Source organism: Schistocerca gregaria, chromosome 6 (genome assembly GCF_023897955.1).
Source record: "Schistocerca gregaria isolate iqSchGreg1 chromosome 6, iqSchGreg1.2, whole genome shotgun sequence".
Lineage (NCBI taxonomy): Eukaryota > Metazoa > Arthropoda > Insecta > Orthoptera > Acrididae > Schistocerca > Schistocerca gregaria.
The window spans coordinates 217,924,138-217,937,425 of record NC_064925.1 but is presented as its reverse complement, the minus strand read 5'-3'; the positions used below and the strand labels follow the sequence as shown (position 1 = coordinate 217,937,425).

General features: G+C 43.6%; 1 protein-coding gene and 1 pseudogene across 1 annotated transcript in view; both read right to left on the bottom strand.

Annotated features, from left to right (window-relative positions):
* The window catches only part of LOC126277899 (tubulointerstitial nephritis antigen-like), a 483,079-nt gene that overhangs the window by 310,797 nt on the left and 158,994 nt on the right, over positions 1-13,288 (bottom strand). The window lies entirely within an intron of this gene.
* Positions 6,616-6,733, bottom strand: LOC126279298 (5S ribosomal RNA; annotated as a pseudogene).

Below are 13,288 nucleotides of genomic sequence, written 5' to 3'. Positions count from 1 at the left end.
TTAATCTCGCCGGCAGTGAAGGCTCGTATGTCGCGAGTGGGCTCGTTGGCTCGTGGTGCGGGATACGGCCGCCGCGGCAGTCACAACATCTCTGCAGATGCGACGTGCTACGGGGTCCCAGCCAGATCTCTGCTGAGGCTTTTCTGCATTGTGTCAGACACAAGTAAAGAGTTCCTCGTGACTGTTTCGTCCAGCCTTTACAAAGCAAGCGTTCCTAATAGCTCAATAAATATTAATTCCAATCACGCGTTGAAGCAGGAGGGAAAATTACAAAATGGTTCAAATGGCTCTGAGCACTATGGGACTTAACATCTGACGTCATCAGTCCCCTAGACTTAGAACTACTTAACCTTAACTAGCCTAAGGATATCACACACACCCATGCCCGAGGCAGGATTCGAACCTGCGACCGTAACAGCAACGCGGTTCCGGACTGAAGCACCTAGAACCGCTTGGCCACAGGGGCCGGCGTTTGTAATAGAAAAATGATAAATGAATACCTGGGCAATGCCAGGTTTGTCGACTAGTTTCCAATAAAATATCAATTTCTTTCGGTATTCACGATCCATCTACAAGGCCTATATAAAAATATGGAAATGTCGCAAGAAATGTATACTTCAACATAAATGGAGGTACTAGCGAGGCCTGCATGTTGCTCTGTTGCATTTCACCACGAAGAGGACCTGTGCAATGTCCTCAAAGAGTGATTGTGAGTGCATTATGTAGGAGCAAAGTGAATTCGAAAGCGGGCATATTGTTGGTGCTCGTATGGTGAAATACGAAGTGTTTGGTGTCTGGATGGAGCAACTGTCTAGTAAGCAGGATATCCCTGTTTCGGATCCTAGTCCAGCCCATATTTTCTCTCGTCGCCGCTGATTCCGCACAAAGTCCCAATTCAGCTGATATTATTCGTTCTTTGTCATTCCTTTCCTTTCTCCCAACTTCGTCTTCAATTACACAATATGGATCACAGCTACGGATTCCGAGCCGTGTCTTTTCTTTCGGACATATCCAGAGAACAGACACCAAGCATTCATATAAGCAAATAACGTAATGTGTTTGAGGGAAGACCGTTAGGTACACTAACACACTAAAGTGGACATATATTAAGGTATCAGCTACCTCAGTATTAGTACGTAGTCCCCTAAAATCCTGCGTAACAAGAAAATTTCGAACCGTCTCATATCCGTGGAAAGTTATGTTCTACGCAGTTGTATCCTATTTCTGTAATGCTGGTTTTACTTTGCCCTCATAGACTGCGATGTTTTAAGGCAATTGAGGTACTCTCAAACAGTTTTTTGTGTTTATTTTTTTACCCATACATGTGGTAGTGACGTTACACAATCATCAGAGGATTAATGTTTATCTTACTTAACAGCAGAATTTTTTGTTCATGTGATTCTCATTTTTCTGCAGTTGAGCTGATACTTTAATATAACTTGTCTTTTGGAATTTTGTAATTGGTGGTAATCGTCATTTGGAAATTTGTCATTGGTGGTAGTGGTTCCCACGTTGCCAAAACTCTACGACCTGTGTTACAAGTTTAACGGCGAAACAGCGGGTGTTGCACTACCATCATAAACTGAACATGAGATAAAATATGCCGTTTCAGTCTTATATCAACACAGTGTCTCATGTTCAGCAAAACTAGACATGAGTGTCTTATTTGGGAGTTCCGCGATCGTTCATTAAATAAAATATGGCGTTTCAGTCTTCGATCGCTATTCTTTATTATCAGTCAATTACGAGTTTCGGGCTAGCTGCCCATCTTCAGATCATATGATGTCGTTACAGAGTAACTTGTCCGTACAGAACACAAGGTTAACTGTCATGTGACTTATGACAGTTAACCGTGTGTTGTGTACGGACAAGTTACTCTGTAACGACAACATATGATCTGAATATGGGCAGCTAGCCCTAAACCGGTAATTGATTGTTAATAAAGAATAGCGATCGAAGACTGAAACGCCATATTTTATTTAATGAACGATCGCGGAACTCCCAAATAAGACACTCATGTCTAGTTTTGCTGAACATGAGACACTGTGTTGATATACCAGCTGTTTTGCAGAAGACGAACAAAGACATAAACAACAAAATGTGCTGTTAAAAGCGAAGTAAGGGGAAACCCATCGATGATGCTATAACACACACACTTGAGCGCGCGCGCACACACACACACACACACACACACACACACACACTCACACTTGAGACAAAGACAGAGGCAAATATCGAGCTATCCTAGATAAAAATCTCCTGAATTGTCAAACATCAAGAAACAAACACGCTCCTCTTCAAAAGAACTCATACCGAATGAATAGCGTCAGAAGAAAGATTTCATTAGCGGGACGGTTGTCTTCCAAACAGTCGAAACTATCTGGTTCAGTTTTCATGTGCGCAGTCGGTGACACTGTGTCGCTACTTAGGACGACTCGATGAAAAGATTGCACTATATCTACTCTAGTTGTGTTATTAAAGTTCAAAATTAATAAGAGACAAACTATCTCTCATTTGGACAAGATCTGCCTGCCCAACCCAGCATCTACTTGTAGGGACGTTTTCACGTGAAATTTGGCAGAAATTAACCTGTAACAGAGAACACCTTATGTGTTGATTAAACTAAGATATTACATTGTATTCTCAATAGCTTAGTTCTTACTATATGAAATATCGTAATAGTAAAATATAAGCAAACATAGCCTTGAGAAAGATCAAAGATTTCGTGCAGACAGCCCATAGATGGAACTAACCGAACAAACGGGTGGAAGACAGAAATCAATGGAGGACAAAAATTGTTGCCTTCAGTCTCTGAACTCGGAAATTGAAAATAAGAAGTTCAGATAAATGAAGCGAAATCCGTTTACCTTGAATACCTGAGCAGCCATGACAGGAAGAACTGCCATTCCATGACTAGCACAATTCGCAGAAACAGGTGTAATCCAAGCAGATAGAACTCATCACTGACCTACCTGAAACACAGAAAAAAGGACATTGTAAGATTTCACTTCTGTTAATATCGGTTTGTTATGGCTACTGTCCGAAAATGTTGATTCTTTCAGTAAATGTTTTAAGTGCTACACAGTGTGGCTTTCGCGAAACTATTTTATATCGCATTAAATATTAACGTGGTATTAAAACCTCAATGTGACACAAATTATGTGTATTATGCTCACTGTGGTCCTGAGTACCCAGGCGGGGATCCAGTTGCTTGTTGCCGTAATTATTAAAATTAAATAGTTTATTTCGTAATTTATTCACAATTTCGAATTCTTTTGACATTGGCTGCATTTGACATGGAAATAATAACTACTGCTGACACATGAAAATTTGTGCCGCGCAGGACTATAACCCAAATTTCCTGCTTATTGCAAATCTTTTTTTTAATTTAATTTTTTTTATGAAGGATCACAGTCAGTACCAGTCTGGGGAGGCCTGGCCACGACGTCTCCCCCGCCTCCCACCTCCGATGTGGACCGTCATCGTCTCGGCTACCAGCGCACTCTTCTCGGAGTGATGCAGACCTCCATATGCCAAATTGTCTGCGTGGCTCTTGCTCGCAAGATTACTTGGATTCCCGCAGCATGGTTAATGAGACAAACGTATTTGACGTTAGTATTATCGTTGTTTTGCCTGTATAAGATTATAGTACTTATTTTACAATGCCTGTTCTATCAGTCATGCATGCACATCTAAAGGAACTGACATGGGTGACGATCTACAGCTGTTTAATATTACGAAATTTATTCGCAGTTTGGAATTATTTTCACAGCGGTTTGTTGCTGCCCTACTCGAGGTCACAAAAAGGCACTTTACACTGGCAGAGGGGGTCTTCAAAGAATTACAAAATGTATGTTTCGATAGCACGAAGTGAAAGTCCTTATAGGTCGACCCACATATTGCCGAGGTTGTTTCGAGTTCTCTGCAGCAGTTTCACTGGGAGCTTAAGCACACCCTCCATGCAGTCCCGATCTCTCCCCATACGATCTCCATATTGTTAGAGCCTTGGGGAAGCCATTCGATGCCACTAATTTGGTTCGTTCGAAGAGGTGCACACCTAGATAAAATCATGCTCCCATAGGCACGCACAAACGTTTTTCCATAAGGACATTGACCGTCCTATCTCACCGTGAGATACATGTATTAACAGTTATGGAAATTACATTTGGCTGCCCCTTATACATTTAAGTATTAGGAAGACTTTTCTGTAGGTATCTGCATAGAGATTAAACTTGTGTGGAAGTGTTACGAAGACTTTTCTGTCGGCGCTCGTGTATGGAACTGAAATGTGGACTATAAACAGCACAGACAAGAAAAGAATGACAGGTGGTGCTTCAGAAGGACGTTTAAGATTAGATGGGTAGATTTAATAATTAATGTTGAAGACACCACGTAGAATTTGGGAAAAATAAATTTGTGGCTAAACTTGACTAAAAGAATGAATCGATTGATAAGACATATCATGAGGTATCAAGGATTCATCAGTTTGGTAATGGAAAGAAGTGTAGGGAGTAAGAACTGTAGAGGAAGGCCAAGCAGTAAGCGGGCTGATGTGGAGGTAGACAGCAGTAGTTATGCAGACGTAAATAGGCTTACACTTGATAAATTAGCATAGAGAGTTGCTTCGAATTATTTTCGGATTGAAGATGATAACAACAACAACAATGCATTGTTTTCGATTCTCATGTAAAAAATAATAATAATTAACAATGAAAACTTCCCGTGCTGTTTGTATTAGCAATCTGCGCTAGCCGACGTATATACACTCCTGGAAATTGAAATAAGAACACCGTGAATTCATTGTCCCAGGAAGGGGAAACTTTATTGACACATTCCTGGGGTCAGATACATCACATGATCACACTGACAGAACCACAGGCACATAGACACAGGCAACAGAGCATGCACAATGTTGGCATTAGTACAGTGTATATCCACCTTTCGCAGCAATGCAGGCTGCTATTCTCCCATGGAGACGATCGTAGAGATGCTGGATGTAGTCCTGTGGAACGGCTTGCCATGCCATTTCCACCTGGCGCCTCAGTTGGACCAGCGTTCGTGCTGGACGTGCAGACCGCGTGAGACGACGCTTCATCCAGTCCCAAACATGCTCAATGGGGGACAGATCCGGAGATCTTGCTGGCCAGGGTAGTTGACTTACACCTTCTAGAGCACGTTGGGTGGCACGGGATACATGCGGACGTGCATTGTCCTGTTAGAATAGCAAGTTCCCTTGCCGGTCTAGGAATGGTAGAACGATGGATTCGATGACGGTTTGGATGTACCGTGCACTATTCAGTGTCCCCTCTACGATCACCAGAGGTGTACGGCCAGTGTAGGAGATCGCTCCCCACACCATGATGCCGGGTGTTGGCCCTGTGTGCCTCGGTCGTATGCAGTCCTGATTGTGGCGCTCACCTGCACGGCGCCAAACACGCATACGACCATCATTGGCACCAAGGCAGAAGCGACTCTCATCGCTGAAGACGACACGTCTCCATTCGTCCCTCCATTCACGCCTGTCGCGACACCACTGGAGGCGGGCTGCACGATGTTGGGGCGTGAGCGGAAGACGGCCTAACGGTGTGCCGGACCGTAGCCCAGCTTCATGAAGACGGTTGCGAATGGTCGTCGCCGATACCCCAGGAGCAACAGTGTCCCTAATTTGCTGGGAAGTGGCGGTGCGGTCCCCTACGGCACTGCGTAGGATCCTACGGTCTTGGCGTGCATCCGTGTGTTGCTGCGGTCCGGTCCCAGGTCGACGGGCACGTGCACCTTCCGCCGACCACTGGCGACATCATCGATGTACTGTGGAGACCTCACGCCCCACGTGTTGAGCAATTCGGCGGTACGTCCACCCGGCCTCCCGCATGCCCACTATACGCCCTCGCTCAAAGTCCGTCAACTGCACATACGGTTCACGTCCACGCTGTCGCGGCTTGCTACCAGTGTTAAAGACTGCGATGGAGCTCCGTATGCCACGGCAAACTGGCTGACACTGACGGCGGCGGTGCACAAATGCTGCGCAGCTAGCGCCATTCGACGGCCAACACCGCGGTTCCTGGTGTGTCCGCTGTGCCGTGCGTGTGATCATTGCTTGTACAGCCCTCTCTCAGTGTCCGGAGCAAGTATGGCGGGTCTGACACACCGGTGTCAATGTGTTCTTTTTTCCATTTCCACGAGTGTATATATACGGGACAGCAATATTTTTCAATAAATCCACATCCGAAAATGCGTCGTTTGGAAGATGAACGACTTTCAACGAAGGTACGAGTTGGTTGAGGGACATACAGCGTACCTACTGACGTTCTTCCGAATTCGTTTATCTTTCAAATGGCGCATTTACGGATATGGATTTGCTACCAAATATTGCGTCCTAAATCCCCTCTACAGCTCCTATAACTGTGTAACTAAGTACTCCGACTTCAGGCCACGAGTGTCCTACCGGGACCATCCGACCGTCGTGTCATCCTCAGTGGAGGATGCGGTGAGGAGGGGCATGTGGTCAGCACACCGTTCTCCCGGTCGTTATGATGGTATTCTTGACCGAAGCCGCTACTATTCAGTCGAGCAGCTCCTCAACTGGCATCACTAGGCTGAGTGCACCCCGAAAAATGGCAACAGCGCATGGCGCCCTGGATGGTCACCCGTCCAAGTGCCGACCACGCCCGACAGCGCTTAATTTCGGTGATCTCACGGGAACCGGTGTATCCACTGCGGCAAGGCCATTGCCTATAACTGTTTAATAGGAGTTCTGAATTTCCCTGAACACATCTCTCGTAAGCCGGGAGGGGGGGGGGGGGGAAGGGTAAGTACTTCACAATCTTCTGAATGTTATTTTATAGTACAGACAACCTACTCTGAATTGTTGGGACTGAGCGAGTTGACACCAGCTATGTATTTGAAAAGAGTAGGATTCGTAACCTCCTTCAACTATTCATTTCAGTATTTTCGTTCGTATACGTTAATAGGAGCGTCGAGATAGTGGTTTCAAGGCCGAAGGCTTGACGAGTCCTTCTTCAACCGTGTTAGCGCTACGTCCCTAATGAACCAGATGGCGCCGCCACTTTAACTTCTCTTGTCCCAAGTCGTTAGTATTACGGACCCAATAACCAGCTACAGACGCCTCTTCACTGACTGCTTTTTTAGTTCTCCTTTGCGGCTGCTATTGCCTTGCCATCCTCTCAGCTCTGTGACACGTGACAAGTTCTAGTGTTAGCAGCAGAACTTGAGCAATTCACTACATCACTCAGAGGACACTGAGCCTACGTGTGGGGCCATTAATCCTCATCCAGGAGCGCCGTTGAGTTTAGCGTTTTGTGGGAAAGCGACGAGTCGCTTCGCCACGTAACACACGCTGGACAAGTCTGAACTGTGTCATCTGGTTGGCACCAGGGCGAACCGAGGCTCACATACCGCGGGCATCACACGTTCGGTTGGCACTTCTGCGCTGTTGACAAGAAATCATGAAATGTTGACAGCTTTGCGTATTTAGTATCCTTTATAGTACATTATTAATGTTGTTGTAACTTACAGTTCCATCGTTTTACTTGTACGTTGGGATCTTGTTTTGCAGTATTCTCAGCAGACAATTATAATGTCGACATTTTATTTTGATTTTATTACTTTTATCATAATTATTACTTTTTTGTCATTAGTCTTCTGACTCATTTGATGCGGCCAGCCACGAATTCCCGTTCTGTACCAATCTTGGAATTACCTCCTGACGCGCTCCATGTTTATTAAACAATCCAGCGCTTGCGCTCGTTATTCGCCAGAGGGTGACCAGCAGCTCTCAATTTTTACATTATTCCGTAGATAATAATAAGCGGCCTGCGTTTTGACGCCATTCCGGCTCAAAGATCTCCGCTAGCCCACGAAGTACTGTTACTCATCGTACCACGGGAGCGTTCTATGTTAGTTTATTTTTATTTTTGGTGTCCGCTACCCAGCGAAAATTTGATGATTATGAACACTGGTTCATCCCATTATCGTTTTTCTATCTGAACGTGACTTGACATTATTGCTCCTGACGATGTGACTAAAATGCTGCGAAAACGGTCGTGCGTATAAATAAAGGACTTACAGTTGGACTGTTTTAAAAAGCAAGGTACGGCAAATACAATTTGTTTATTTTTGTGTTTACCCAGACACTAGTAGGTTACAGTACACTTGTTCGCCCATTGCTTGAATACTGTTCACCAGTGTGGGATCCGTACCAGATAGGGTTGATAGAAGAGATAGAGAAGATCCAACGGAGAGCAGCGCGCTTCGTTACAGGATCATTTAGTAATCGCGAAAGCGTTACGGAGATGATAGATAAACTCCAGTGGAAGACTCTGCAGGAGAGACGCTCAGTAGCTCGGTACGGGCTTTTGTTGAAGTTTCGGGAACATACCTTCACCGAGGAGTCAAGTAGTATATTGCTCTCTCCTACGTATATCTCGCGAAGAGACCATGAGGATAAAATCAGAGAGATTAGAGCGTACACAGAGGCATACTTACAATCCTTCTTTCCACGAACGATACGAGACTGGAATAGAACGGAGAAACGATAGAGCTACTCAAGGTACTCTCCGCCACACACCGTCAGGTGGCTTGCGGAGTATTGATGTAGATGTAGATGTAGACATGTTTCAACACCTATGTGTCATCTTCTGTGGATCAAATTTTTATTTTTTAAAATTACGTCGCTAAACGAACTGCATTATTATACACGGGTTTTGTTCTCTTTTTTACCGTTTTTTTGACAGCGTATCATCTGCATCACTTTTTCGTCCTGTTGCTTATCTGGTTTACATCTCGATCCATGGCTATTCAGTGTACTGTATCCACACAGTTTTTCACACAATTTTTTTTCTCACTAGTTGACTTCACATGCACTTACACAAAATGTGGCGGAATGTTATCTGAGTTGACACTACTGACTGGCTACATTTTATGTAGGTGCATGTGAAGTGAACTAGTGAGAATAAGAAAAAAAATTGTGTGAAAAACTGAATAGTCGTTTATCGAGACACCAACCAGACACGCAATAGGACGAAAAAATGTTGCAAATGACATTGTGTCAAAAAAAACAAAAACAAAGGAGTACGAAAGCAATTGTATAATAATGCGTTTCATTTAGCGATATAATTTTTAAGAAATAAAAATTTGACCCACAGAAGATCACACATAGGCGTCGAAACATGTTTGGGTAAATACAAAAATAAACAAATTGTGTTTGCATAAGGCTGCTTTTCAAAATAACTCAATTTAAATCGCAAACACGGAAGAACATCAAGAGGAGATTCAAACCTTAGTAAAATGAGTCTCTCAAAGCCAAGGAAAGAACTTACAGCTAAAGCGTACTTATCTTTTGGAAATGATATATCGAGGATCTGGCTGCCCTGACTTCATAGTCTGCAGCGTATTTGTCGGGTATATTTGAATCTGTGTCCACCACTCTATCTCTCCCACTAGTAACACGGAAGTTATTCCATGATGTCTTAACAAGTCCTGTCCTACTGTCCCTTATCCTAGTCAAGGTTTTCCAAATGTTTTTCCCCCTATTCGATTTTGCGGAGAATCCTCTCTTTTCTTATCAGTCAATCTAATTTCCAACGTAGTTTTGTAGCACCACATCTCGAACAGATTGACTCCTGTTATGGTCTTCCGACAGTCCACGTTTCACTACCATTCAATGCTGTGATCGAACCACACATTTTAAGAACTGCTTCACAAATTAAGGTCAATTTTTGATACTAAAAGACTTCTTTTCACCAGGAATGCTCTCTCTACTTCTTACGTCATTGTTGCTTCGTCCATCATATGTTATTTTTATTCCAAAGTAGCAGAATTCTTTACTTTGTTTACTTAGTGGTCCGCAATCTGGTTGTTACGTTCATCGATGATCTTATTTCTGCTACTCCTCATTACTTTCATTTTTCTTCGGTTTATTCTCAGTCCACAGTTTGTGATCATTACCCCGTTCATTCTAATCAACAGGTCATGATATTCTTCATGATTGCACCGGGGATAGCAACGTCATCAGCGAATCTTACCATTATCCGGAATTGTAGTCCCGTTCCTGAACTATTATTTCCATAGGCGCTCCTTTGACGTACAGATTAAACAAATCTGTGGAAAGACTACTTCCCTATCTTCCCTAACCTACTAACGTTTATTGATTGGATTCCAGAGTTAAGAGCAACGGTAGTACTCTCTGGTGCCTTTCCAACGTGTCCGTAACGGAATGCAGAAACGTCCTTCTTTCAAATGTGGTACTAATTATAAGAAATCAAGAGTATACAATGTGACGCAAGAATGAGGCAAAGAGTCTGCGAAGGTCACACAGCCAAATCATACCAATCACACATAAAAGAACGTATAAAATGTTTCAGACGAAGCAACCAAGTAAATGTGCAGCAGAGTATCATAGACAAGGACCAATCGCTCTGAGGGCATAAACTCTTTCCAAACAAAAACAGGAAGGTAAATGGCTATACTTAGAAAATAATAACTGTGACCTTAACTATATCCCATTAAGGAAACGCGAGTGCAGCAGTTTTTAGAAATTTACATTTTCATTAAAAAAATTCAGTAAGTGTAATGAATCGATGAGCTACAGCAGCTTATAAAACACAAGTTTTATATTGGAGATTTTTCAGTTCTAACTTTAAAATTTGGCTTCAGTAATATCATCAGACAGTAATAATTATCACTTCCCACACGAAAATGATCACTTGTAACGTGTCACACAGCAAAATGCAAATTATCTGTAAAATTAAGGTCATCATAACCCAGTGGTAAATGTTGAATATTCCAGGGAACCATAACACGAGTATGTAGACAGCATAAAGTGACATTTTAATGTGAAACTGCAGTGTCTCTTCAGCAAAAACAAATCGTTGGCCGTATTTGTTTGTGTTTACAAGTCACGTGCTGCCTATGGGTGTTTGTTTCTCTAGTACTGCCTGTATCATAGTGTCGATGGAAAAACTTAACAGACACGCTGTAGTGTTACTGCATAAGAAGAGATGTGACATGTGTGTGAGTCGTTCTCAACAGAACATTACACGGGAAAGTGCAAAGCAACGTTAAAGGTCATTACTGAATGACCTCCCGCCCACAACCTTCACTATCAGTTATTTCATTCGAGGTGACAGGATACAAAAGCAACAGACACATCAGACACCTCCACAGAATTATAAATTTCCTTTTTTTTATTTCCTCTCAGATTTAGCCTAAAATAAAGACTTACAAAAGCTTAACTGCAACACAAGTTCGAGATCTTTGTAAAATGAGGTCTAGGAAGAAGGAGAAAGCCTTCCGTCAGAACAGTCTGTCACATGAAACATTTTTTTTGTCTGTGGTTTCTACTTTTTCTGAAGCTAGAAGAAATTTTACAAACAGTTCAGTTTGGAGCAGATTATTACACAGTCTGACTTCGGAATAGCACATATGGTGCTGTGTGGCTCAAAATATAACCTGTTCGTTTGTTTTGGCTGGAAGGGATCGAAATGAGAAAAATAAATAAGTTCTGCTTGTCATCGTCTTCCCTAGCATCAGATTAGGAGGCCATCCCCATATGATCTGCTGCTCTCGGGGCCGTGATGGCGTCCGAATCTTCTTCTTGTACTCTAGGATTTTCGGTTGCTCATTGAAACTAACTGGTTAATGAAAACAGGGGGAGACTACAGACCAGTAACAGACAGCCAACACAGAAGTAAATACACTACTGGCCATTAAAATTGCTACACCAAGAAGAAATGCAGATGATAAACGGGTATTCATTGGGCAAATATATTATACTAGAACAGACATGTGATTACATTTTCACGCAACTTGGGTGCAGAGATCCTGAGAAATCAGTACCCAGAACAACCACCTCTGGCTGTAATAACGGCCTAGATACGCCTGGACATTGAGTCAAACAGAGCTTGGATGGCGTGTACAGCAGCTTCAACACGATACCACAGTTCATCAAGAGTAGTGACTGGCGTATTGTGACGAGCGAGTTGCTCGGCCACCAATAACCAGACGATTTAGGGCAGCAGTCGAACATTTTCTGTATCCAGAAAGGCCCGTACAGAACTTGCAACATGCGCTCGTGCATTATCCTGCTGAAATGTAGGGTTTCGCAGGGATCGAATGAAGGGTAGAGTCACGGGTCGTAACACATCTGAAATGTATCGTCCACTGTTCAAAGTTCCGTCAATGCGAACAAGACGTGACCGACACGTGTACCCAATGGTACCCCATACCATCACGCAGGGTGATACGCCAGTATGGCGATGACGAATACACGCTTCCAATGTCCGTTCATCGCGATGTCGCCAAACACGGATGCGACCATCATGATGCTGTAAACAGAACCTGGATTCATCCGAAAAAATGACGTTTTGCCATTCGTGCACCCAGGTTCGTCATTGAGTACACCATCGCAGGCGCTCCTGTCTGTGATGGAGCGTCAAGTGTAACCGCAGCCATGGTCTTCGAGCTGATAGTCCATGCTGCAGCAAACGTCGTCGATCTGTTCGTGCAGATGATTGTTGTCTTGTAAACGCCCCATCTGTTGACTCAGGGATCGAGACGTGGCTGCACGATCCGTTACATCAATGCGAATAAAATGCCTGTCATCTGAAATGCTAGTGATACGAGGCCGTTGGGATCCAGCACGGCGTTCCGTATTACCTCCTGAACCCACCGATTCCGCATTCTGCTAACATCATTGGATGTCGATCGCCGCGAGCAGCAATGTCGCGATACAATAAACTGCAATCGCGATAGGCTACAATCCGACCTTTATGAAAGTAGGAAACGTGATGGTACGCATTTCTCTTCCTTACACGTGGCATCACAACAACGTTTCACCAGGCAACGCCGGTCAACTGCTGTTTGTGTTTGAGACATCGGTTGGTAACTTTCCTCATGTCAGCGCATTGTAGGTGTCGCCACCGGCGCCAACCTTGTGTGAATGCTCTGAAAAGCTAATAATTTGCATATCACCGCATCTTCTTCCTGTCGGTTAAATTTCGCGTCTGTAGCACGTCATCTTCGTTGTGTAGCAATTTTAATGGTCAGTAGTGTATATTCTCGTAAGGAGATTGTAATAAGAGGCAGTCACGATATAAATATATGGTAAACTGCAAGACTACAGTTTCGGGCTACACTGGCGATGGGATTTGAATCACCAGTTATGCTAAACAGCCATGAGTGGAAACGTTGCTAGTACACAGACTGAGGCAGCGCGACAAAGATTACAGGTTTCACATTGATAAAACTATGAGGCGGATCTATTGCGGTG